An 11,806-nucleotide genomic window follows, 5' to 3' on the forward strand; every position below is an offset into this window, starting at 1 on the left:
AAAAGTTTGTTGAGAAAGAAGCAGAATTGCCCAAACAAGGTGTCTCATTCAAAATAAACTGTTTAACAATAGAAACTTTTTCAAGAATGATGGCACCAATAAAATTAAAAACAAAAGAGGCAGAGCAGATTTTAGAAACTGCCACTGGCCCTATAGAAACCACTGTTGAGCCCACTGCTCCAGGTGATCAGAGTAGCACACCCACTGCTCTGAAACCCACACCTGCCACCACCAAAAAGACCAGAAGAAAACCATCCAGAAAACCCACTAAACCCATAACAAAGGCAACTCTGGAAGATGAGATCCCAGAGCAACTGCCAGTGACAACACAAAAGTCACTAGAAACCACTGCTGCTACTTCCTCACAGCAGTTGGTAGAAAGATCTCAACCCCAGCCTCAAACTCCTCTTGCATCCTCACAAAAGGATCAAGTTGTAAGCACAGGGACACCACAATATGAAGCTCTAGGTCCACTCGGATCTATCTTCCACAGTCCTGATCCCAAGGACATGTCTCTTTCTACACCCATACCCTCACCAATCATATTGCCAAAATCAATAATACCCCTGTTGCATGCAGTTGATATTGCACAGACACAAACCAGTTCCTCTCAATCACCCATTACTGAGAGCATACCTCCATAAGTGACTGTGTCTGATGTTAATACCTCTGTTATCCAAGCAACAGCTGAGGAGGTTACACCCCCTGAGTTACAAGTAACTCTCGGTGGTAGTTCAAGTGGAGCAGCAACTACAACTGATGGATCAACAGATCTTCAGTTGGACAGTTGTTACATAACTAAGACTCCCTTGAAGGCAATTTCTTCCATGGCAACATCGGTAACCACCAGTAAGTTATCTTTACTGCTGGTAACATCAAAGGTTTATCGGTTGCTGAAGAAAGAAGTCCCCAGTACCAAGAAAAAGGGGCATCAATGGATGACTTTTGGGCAACAGCTCCTAAGTCACACATTAATACAACCACCACTGGTGGGGATTCAGATGATCATGTTAAATCGGGTGATGACTCAAGATACAACGAATTGACGGCCAGAGTTGAAAATCTGGAATCTACAGTTGCAGAATTAAAAGATATGGTGCAGCAGCTGTTAGAAGCTCAAATAGCCCAATCTTCTGCTCCTCCTGCTCAAGCACCTGCTCCACAAGCATTTGCTGCAAATGAGCTATGGAATATTCTCCAACCACTGCTTGAACATCAGCAACAATTGGCTGCTAAACAGCACACAAATCAAGTACAAATGCTGACCAACATGGTGGAGTCTCGGTTCAAAGATACTCAAGCAGACATCAAGGCTATAAAGGCCAGCATACAACAGAATGCTCAAAGGGAGAAAGGCCCATCTACCATTTTCTTCATGGATACACCCCTGGCAGATAATGCCAAAAAGGGGGAGAAAACCAAGCTGAAAAAGAAAGGTATAGAAGATGGGATATACTTTGAACCAGAAAAACCCAAAACCACAAAAACTTCAACAGCTGATACAACAGTAGTTACAAAAACTGCTGTCAGTAGCCAAACAGCTGTCATCGCATCAACACACACACCTCCAACACACACAACTACTATATCAACACACACCACCACAACTACTGTTCCATCTCCATCACCATCTGTGTCTATAACACAAAAACCACCACTATCATCATCTACAATCAGATCACCACCACTGCCTCCTGCCATAAAGCAGAAGACAGCAGATGTTATAACATCTGTTGTAATGACAACAGTGGTTGAAACACCAGTTGTTTCAACTACTGTCAGTCAGTCACAGTCACAAACCACTGATCCACCCAAAACATCATCAGCCTCCCCTCCATTAAAAAGGAGAAGGGTTTTCATTCCTGATGATGAGTCACCACCACCATCACTTCCTCCATCCCCTGCTCAAAAGCAGAAGACAACTACTGATACATCAGTAGTTGTAATGACAACAGCAGTTGGGACACCAGTTGTTTCAACCACTGTTAATCAGACATCCACAACTGCCCTAATTCTTCCTATATCACAACCACAGCTCCTAAAAAGAAACTATGAAAGGCTGAAGAATAGAAAAACTGTTGAATCAAGGGCTGCACAGAAACGAGAACAAATGTTGAAACTTGAACAGCAGATAGACAAACTCAAAACAGTGTTGAAAACAGCAGACAACCTTACACTGCAACAGCTGACTGAGGCAGAGGTTAAAGAAAAAGAAGCAGAGTACTTCAAAGACATCATCATGAAAATGGGTCTGAAAGAAGGCAACTCAACAAAGCTTCAGAGCCTGTTTGAAAAGGCATTAAACAAATCTGCATCACCAAACACTGCAACAAATACTTCAGAGATTGACAGGCAAGAACTCATTGAACAAGAAACTTCAGATGACATAGCTGCAGCAAACAAAGTCATTGAAGAAGCCTTCAAAAGAAAGAATCTCTGATAGTTTGCATGTGTTTTCAAGGCCATTATCTCTCAACTCATCTGGAAATAAATCTCTCCCAAGAAACCCATTAGGCTTTAAAATACTAAAGTGGATGTCTGATCAAAAGACCCACGTATTGACTTTTGTCAGAGCCAATGGTGAGGTGAAGCATATATCAAGGAAAGAAGCACTAGGCCTTAGTGTTCAAGATTTGCAGGATCTCCTTGAGCTTTCACTGTGCAGGGATGAAGATGACCAGAGTGCCAAAGAATTTGAAGCTGAATTCAAAGAACAAGCTAAGGCACTCTTGATGAGTAATAAAGGTCCTGAATAAGGAAGGGTTTTGGCATTATCAGTTCCAGGGGGAGATTGTTGGGATTGAACCCTAACAGAGGAACAGATAATGTAAAGCCAAAACCAGATCCCATCAGTGGACACTTAATAAGCAGCAGTTTGCTCTAATCTTTCCCCTTGACAGTGGTTATCCAACAACTGATGAATCTTGAAGTGCTGCTCAACTACAACAACTGATAAACCAAACTCTGATGATTATCTAACAACTGCTGAAGACAAACTCTGTTGCTCTATCTACTGCCGTCTCCTAAGTACTGCTGAAGATTCAAGCACTGCCTTCTCAAAGACTGATCACCTTTGAAGAAAGCACTGAAGACTCAACATCTGTGCTAAGGCTACAACAGTGGAACGTGAAGCAGTAGTTTCCTTATGTTTTGTACTTTAGTGATTATCAGATGTTACATAACAGTAGTTTGTATAGAACAATATTTATAGTTTGTTAGGTCGTTAGATGTCACTATCATGGTGACGTCAGCTGAAGCATATTAGTAGTTTGGTTTGCCTATAAGTATGACAGTACTCTGTACTGTTACACTTGATCGTTTTGAGTGAGTTTTTCTCCTCAATTCATCCTTTCATCTTGTGCAACCAACTCTGGTATATCAGGCTGAGGGGGAGTTTAGATTGTAAGCTTTGACTGTAATCTTTTGCTTTTATGTAAATCTTTTGACTCAATGAAAAGCAACTGTTTATCAATCTACACTTTCCTTTGTTTGTGTTTACAAAGTTTGCTATTCATTTCCGCTTGACTTATTCGTTTTATGCAAACAAACACACTCACAGACAGCCTCCGAACCTAACAACATCCATCAGATGGTTAGATTGGTCATTCTATACAATGGCCATCACCCTATGGTCTTTTTGTACACACTTATCAATCAAAGCATGCCATATATTCAACAACTAGTTTTATACCATAATTCTTTTCATTCACTAACTGTTTGACCCGTTAGTGAAGTTACTTATACAAACTAGTTAGTAAGGGATTTTAAACACTTTAGGCATGTCACATAAAGTGATATTTGTTCCCAACAATTAATACATCATTCCTAAATCAAGTATGTACAATCATATGCCTTTTTCTTGGTTAATAATAACATTATTAATGTGCAGCGATTTTGTATTCAGCTACTGTAATTGACCATTTTGACCCATATAAAAGCTGAATTAGATCAACATGTTCAAAGATGGATCGTAGAACTCTCAAATAGCTTTCTAGGCATATATGGTACGTCTTCTAACGATGTTTCTATGATTTTATATTATTTTTACAAAATCAGGACAGCAACTTATTTTTAGCCCAAATAGCATGTTGTCTTTTCGAAATAGCCACTGAATTCGACGTTTTTGACCCATTTAACATCTGAACCAAGTCATCATGTTAACGAACGAAATGCAGATTACCCCGAGACCTTTCTAGGCATATAAAGTACACACCCATATGATTTTTCTGTGATTTATTGTGAATTTTCAAAATTTAGGACTTCACCATATTTATTACAAACACACGTATGTCACTAAGTTTTAGCATCAAAATCAAGCCCCTATGTCTAGTGTATATGAACGACATCAAGAACTTGAATTATAACATCAACTTTCACGATTTTAAACACTCGATATCACGTGTTCATCATATTGATATAAAACCCACTTAGCTCATATGATTAGTTGACTAATCACTAGTTTATGGCATAAATTCAACAAGTTTGCATCTAGGGTTTGTTCCTAGACTTATACTCACATCAATTTCACTAAAACATTCAACATTCATACAAGAATTTCGTTCATGCATGTTTATCACAAACTCAAAATATCACCAAACATCAAAATTCAAGATACCTTATGATTTCTCTAGCTTGGTTGATTACGAATTCAGCTTGGTTTCGATCCTAATCCGTTTTCCTGTGACATCTATGCTTGTGTAATCATTCTGCAGGCTCTGAACCATACAATATTAATAAAACAGTGTGTTTTGATCCCTATGTTTGTCATTTATGTTTGATTTTATGCACGTGTTGGTTTTTGATCGATTTTGAACTCTATATCGCTTTCTTGAGAGTTATACGCAAACTGATGCATAAATACGATCAGTGTAACGCGACAAGCACTCCGGAACATCATCATAATCTTAATATACCTTGAATAACCTTTACATAACTTAGAAATAAGTTTTAGAGGCTTTGGTATGGCAAAAACAAGTTTATTCGCTCTCAGGGACTATTTGCGTAAACTTGCAAAAATCTGCCGTTTCGTATGGAAATGTACAGTCCGGAACTTGATCATAAGTTAAACATACCATATATAACCTAAACATGGCTTAGAAATAAGCTTTGATAGGTTCGGTGTGTGAAAACATGCTTATATGATCTTACAGGGACTAAAAGTGTCAAAAACGGTGTAAGTTTGCATTTTCGCGCATATCTTTTGTTCTGACCACATCTGGACATCCAAAATTTTTGTACACACTAAAATATTTTTATTTTAGTGATTGGCATGATAAAATTCCATTCGTCACTTAATTTGGATCGTTTTTGCGTTCGTTACGACTTCCGTCGTAATTAGCCGAACAACGCGATCGTACGATCAAACGAACCGACATCCGAGATGTTTTTGAGCATGTTTTGAGTTCCCAATACTTTAACTTCATTTTAGAGCCTTGAAATGAGGTTAACGGGGCTTAAACGTGTCAAAATGGGCCGAAATGCAAGTTTCTAAGCTGCAGGGACTAATTTTGACAGTCTGCCAAAGTTGGCCAGGCGGGGCGCGTAAGCCTTAGCCATGTTTTACGCGGGGTGCGTGGGCATGCCAGACAGAAACATTGAATTTGGTCATTTAGCTCGTTTTTGCTGGTTTTGATCTCTAGTTTTCAATGCTAGGGGCTGGTTTGTGTGTTCTCCAAGTCCCCCAATCAGTCCTTAACACTTGTATGGCTTGGATCATGCCCTCCTCTCCAAGAAACGATCCTAACGGTTTGCGAAAAACTATATATAGCCCACTCCTTTCACTCATTCATTGCTCATTCCTCTCATATCTACTTTGGAGCTTCTCAAGCTGATTTGGGACTTGTCTTCTTTGTAGAAAAGATAGCAAGGACTTAAGTGAGCCTTCTTTCATTTCTTTTATTGCTTTTTCTTTATGTTAGTGCAGAAAGTCAAACAGTTTGGCCAACAGTTTGACTTTCACTTTTGACCATCAATTGGTCAAGTCAAAGTTTAATTGAACTTAGAAACGTGATTGTAATCACGATAGTTATAATCCTTCGTGATTATAGCCGCTGATTACCACGTTAACTAGGTATAGTGTCGAGTCAAAGTTTCGGTCAAAATGCGTTTTAGGACGCATTTTGCAACGGAACTACTTTAGGGTATCAAAACACTTTGTTTTGATACCAAATCAGTAGGTTAAACATGTTTTGACATGTTTAACTCGACACTATTAGTTTAGTGCTTGTTTAGGGTCGTAAGTTAAGCGGTCTAAACAACCGCTTACACTTCGAAACCCGACCCGTTTGGTCGATCTTTAGGATTCGACCAAGCTTGGTTAGTGATCATAGTTGCATAGGGAATAACCTCAGAAGTTATACCTTATGATCACATAGGATTGGTTAGTCATATGCTTGTTAGCTTGTATGCCCATAGGAAATGACCAAAATGCACTTTTGAAGCATAAATCCGTATTTTTACTATGTGAACATATTTTAGACTTGTAATCTGATTTAGTAACATGTTTAGGGATAATTGGGCATGTAAGACTTGACATAGCACATAGATAACCATCCGAACATAGTTTTACTCAAACAACGCCTAATAGTAGCTTATGTTACCATTATGTGTTGAAACGGGTCAAAAGCACTTAGGTAGACTTTCCAATCAGAATGTAGGGCCTATTAAATCATACCATATGAGTTCAATTACTCATTTGATTTATAGAACCTCATTCTATCCTATCTCCCGATTTAGGAGCCGATTTATTAACATAGTTACCTATACTAGGTGCCGGTTGATTCTGTGATACTTGGAGCTTAAATTGGTCTTATTCTCAAGACTAATTAGCAATCCCAAGTGAGTACATAGTTCCCCTCTTTTACCGTTTTCAAATATTTTGGGGTGATACACATGTACATACGTGTTACTTTCGTGCATTTCATGCTTTTATGACATAAACATGCTAGGTTCACCTAGTACACTTATAGTACATGTTTTCCATTGCGTTTTGCTATGTATGTTAAGCATGCTAGCGCATTGATTTATTACACATTTGTAGCATATGTTTAGTTAGCATATGTACACATTGTTTTACATGAACATTTCTACTAGGCATGTTTTTAGCATTCCTAGTACATGGTTTCATAGCATGCTTACATTGGTTATGACATTTGGTATGTTAAATCGGGACAATAATACATTCATTAACATTGATCACGCCGCTCGGACTTATGTAATGGTACCATAGGAATTGACAACTCCCGTTTTCCGACTTCCTAGGTTTGTTTGGAAGTTGGGAATGACAGAATTGCGATTAACATTACTGCATAAATGTTTGTAATCATAAAGCATTGTTTTTCTACAAAACATAACATTTGATTTAAACTTATGTTTATTCAAAAACCTTGTTTTGTACATTTTTACTATGGGGTTGAGTAACTTCTAGTTATTCACCATACATGACATTTATTACACACTGACATCATTACATAGTTTAAGTAGATGATTTCCTACTTTCTATGCATTTCATTAGTTATACATGATACAGTTATACACATGACATTATACATGGTTTATACATAAACATTTTGACATTTAACATGACATTTTGGTTGGTTGGTTATTGATAAGTGACTTAGGTAACGGGGCTATGTGTTATATGATAAAAGCATGGTGGATACGCCGCTGGTACTTCCTATATATAAGTGCTTTTATCGTATCATACATTGTTGCGTTATCTAAATCACTTGGACAAGACATGAAACATTTTTACAAGAACATGACATTGTTTTACAAAGTATACATTTTTATACAAATTCACTTCTACTTGGTTATTCATTTAACCATGCATTTTCCTTTCATTATCATTTGATTTTCATATCGATTTTCACATGGTTTTACAAAGGAAAACATTTTACAAGGTTCATGACTACATTTTATTAAACACTTCTTTCAAATACAAGTCATGAATCTGCATAAACAAAAACTATGTATCTCACAGGCATTTTTATGCTGACGTACCTATTTTTACATGTGTTTTCAGGGGCTAATGCATGATGGTGTTTGTGCTTCACTTAGGCGGACTCGGGCCTTAGTGACTTAAAAGGCAGTTAATTATGTTATTTTAGTTTGAACTTAAAGACAATGTAAACTTTAATTTTAATAATACATAACTTTAATTACCATGGTTGTTGAAACAATAATTCTGTCGCATTCACTCCTCGGTGTTTCCGCCGCGGTTTGTTGTTTTAACGCGGCCGGGGTGTGACAGAAGAGTTGGTATCAGAGCCAATGGTTATAGGGAATTAGGTTATTAGTAATGCTTTGACCTAGACTATAACTTTCTAGGACCCTAACACAAGTTTACTTGTGTTTAGATCTTAAATCAATACACGTCACCTATCCTTAGGTGATTACCAAAACTTGAACACAATTTCCAAAATGATTTTGAAATCAATCATCTATCCTTAGATGATTTCTTTTGGCCTCGTGCCTTCCAAATTTTCAAAATCTCGTCAAAGTTTTGGGTCTAAATAATGTGAACACGTGCAAACTGGAAGGGTGAATGTCTGTACCCTGAGTTTTCTGTCTAAGGCTAGAGTGTTCGTACAAATCCGCAGTATCGGACCAGTCACTCTTACCTGGGAACTCTTGGGGTGAGTGTTCACTTATAGGCGAGCATGTCTTCAGTGATACATTATTATGACTCGTTTACTTTGATTTGTCACTGTGTGTTGTTTGTTTGCTTTGTGGTAACAAACAAACGACCACCATCCTTGCTTTTTGTCGATTTTATTGTTATCTCATTTTCATCACATCATCTCACTTGTTTTCTCTCATGTTTCCTCTTTTAGAATGCCTCCTCGACGTAATGTTCCTCAACCTGATGCCGAACTGGCAGCTATTATAGCACAGCAGATGGCTGCTATGCTACCTGGTCTCATAACTCAAATAAACTAAGCCACCGATAACAATGTTAATGCACCTGCTCCGTGCAACTTTAAACACTTTAACTCGACTAAACCACTTATGTTTAGTGGTACTGAAGGAGCAACAGGGCTTCTCCAGTGGTTTGAGAGTCTTGAGAGCACATTTCGCCATGTTCAGTGTCCGAACAACCGTAAGGTCGAGTTGTCCTCTAGTGTATTCCAAAAGAGGGCTCTTACCTGGTGGAATGGGGTAATGAGAGACCGAGGTGCTGATGTTGCTTTGGGTCAGACATGGGAGGAACTTAGAGCTCTCATGATGAGAGAATTTTGTCCTCGTCACGAGCAGAGGGCACTAGAAGATGAGTTCAATGATCTGAAGCAAGACAGTGGTGAACACCGCGCTTATACATACAGATTTGAGGAGTTAAGCTTGCTCTGTCCTACAATGGTCACGCCTTTGGATAAGGCAATCGAGAGGTACATAGACGGTTTGCCAGATCCTGTTCAGGATATTGTCACTGGTAGCCACCCTACTACCGTCCGATAGGCCATTGAGCTAGCTGCAACCCTTACTGAATCACAGATCAAGAAGGGTAAACTCCACAGGAAGGGTGATAAGAAGCAGAAATAGTCTGATAGCACCAAGGAGAGTAAGGGCAAGAAGGCTGCTGAGTCTTCAAAGAAATCGAGGAAGCGTAAGGCTTCCAAGAATTTCGCGGTCACTGCTCAGACTAATCAGGCTGCTCCCAATCAGGCTGCACAACCTGCTGCCAAGAGGCAGTATACTGGTAATGCACCTCTGTGCAACAGATGTAATAGCCATCACCAGCCACAGTTGCAATGTCGCATCTGCATGAATTGTGGCAAATCTGGTCATCTTGCAAACACCTGCCGTTTTGCTCCTAATCAGAATCAGGCAGCTCAAAACCAAGCAGCACAAAACCCTGCCCAGAATCCTGCACGACCTCACTTTCCGCCTGGTTCGTGTTACAATTGTGGGGATCTGACCCACTACAGGAACAACTGCCCGAGGTTGGCAAATGCGAATCAAGCGCCAGCTCGTGGTAGAGCTTTTAATCTTAATGCAAATGAGGCGCGTGCGGACAACGAACTGGTGAACGGTACGTTCCTTGTTAACAAGCATCCTGCTTCTGTTCTATTTGATTCGGGTGGCGATAAGAGTTTTGTATCCTTAGCATTTGAGCCTTTGCTTGCGATGACTTGAACAAAACAAGGAAATCCATTGACAGTAGAAGTAGCTAGTGGTGAACCTGTTGTACTCGACTCTGTTCTTCGAAATTGCCAGTTGAATCTCAATAACCATCTTTTCCCCATTGACCTCACACCAATGCAACTCGGGAGCTTCGATATTATAGTAGGAATTGATTGGTTATCAAAGTACCATGCGGAGGTGGTATGTTTTGAGAAGTTGGTCCGTATACCGCTTTCGACTGGTGAGATCTTAGAAGTTCGTGGGGGAGAAACCCGTCAGTGGTCTTAAGCTTATGTCTTGTACCCAAGCCCGTAAATACTTGTGAAAGAAATATGTTGCTTTTCTGGCACATGTCTTAGAGGATAAAGGCAAGGGTAAGACTATCCAAGATATCCCTGTTGTTCGGGATTATCCAGAGGTATTTCCTGAAGAATTACCTTGTTTACCCCCTGTACGCCAAGTTGAGTTCCGCATAGATCTTGTACCTAGCGCAAATCCTATTGCTAAGTCACCTTATCGTCTTGCACCATCTGAGATGCAAGAGTTATCTAAGCAGCTTCAAGAGCTTTCTGACAAAGGATTCATCCGTCCAAGCTTTTCCCCTTGGGGCGCTCCTGTCCTATTCATGAAAAAGAAAGATGGATCATTCAGGATGTGTATCGATTACCGTGAGCTTAACAAGCTTACCATCAAGAATCGATACCCCCTACCTCGCATTGATGATCTCTTTGATTAGCTACAGGGTGCTACTTGCTTTTCAAAGATTGATCTACGTTCTGGCTATCATCAACTTCGAGTTTTCGAAGAAGATATTCCCAAGACAGCTTTTCGTTCGCGTTATGGTCATTATGAGTTTACTGTTATGCCTTTCGGTTTAACAAATGCTCCAGCTGTATTCATGGACTTGATGAATAGGGTTTGTAAGCCTTATTTGGACAAGTTTATCATCGTTTTCATTGATGATATTCTGATCTATTCTAGGACTCGAGCTGATCATGAGCAACATCTTCGTCTTACAATGGAGCACTTAAAGAAAGAACAGCTTTTCGCCAAATTCTCCAAGTGCGAATTCTTGCTTAAGGAAGTTCAATTTTTAGGGCACATCGTCAACGAACAAGGTATACATGTAGATCCCGCCAAAATTAGTGCGATTAAGGATTGGGACACACCTACTACTCCTACCAAAGTTCGTTCATTTCTTGGTCTAGCGGGTTATTACCGCCGTTTCATTGAAAACTTCTCCAAGATTGCGGTTCCTCTCACTGCTTTAACTCAGAAAGGCAAATCTTTGAGTGGGGATCCAAACAGGAAGAAGCTTTCCAGACCTTGAAACAGAAACTTTGTGATGCACCTATTCTATCTAGGGCTGTTCACGAGCCGAACCGAACCGATAAGACCTTTGCTCGTGCTCGGTTCGTTTACAAACCGATCCGAACCGAATCGAGCGTTTTTTTAACCGAGCCAAAGTCGAGCGAGCGTCTTTCGAGCCGAGCATTTTTCGAACTAACGTCGAGCGAGTATCGAGCGTCGCAGAATAAATAAGGAAAGTGACGATGGGAGTGCTAGTTATTAGAATAAAGTGTAGTTTTCGTCCCTCGTGTTTCGTCCAATAGAACAAAAGTAAAAATTTAACAAATAACAAGGAATACAAAAACACTCAACTAGGTTCTACCGAGATTAAGTA

This window comes from Helianthus annuus, chromosome 10 (assembly GCF_002127325.2).
Source record: "Helianthus annuus cultivar XRQ/B chromosome 10, HanXRQr2.0-SUNRISE, whole genome shotgun sequence".
NCBI lineage: Eukaryota > Viridiplantae > Streptophyta > Magnoliopsida > Asterales > Asteraceae > Helianthus > Helianthus annuus.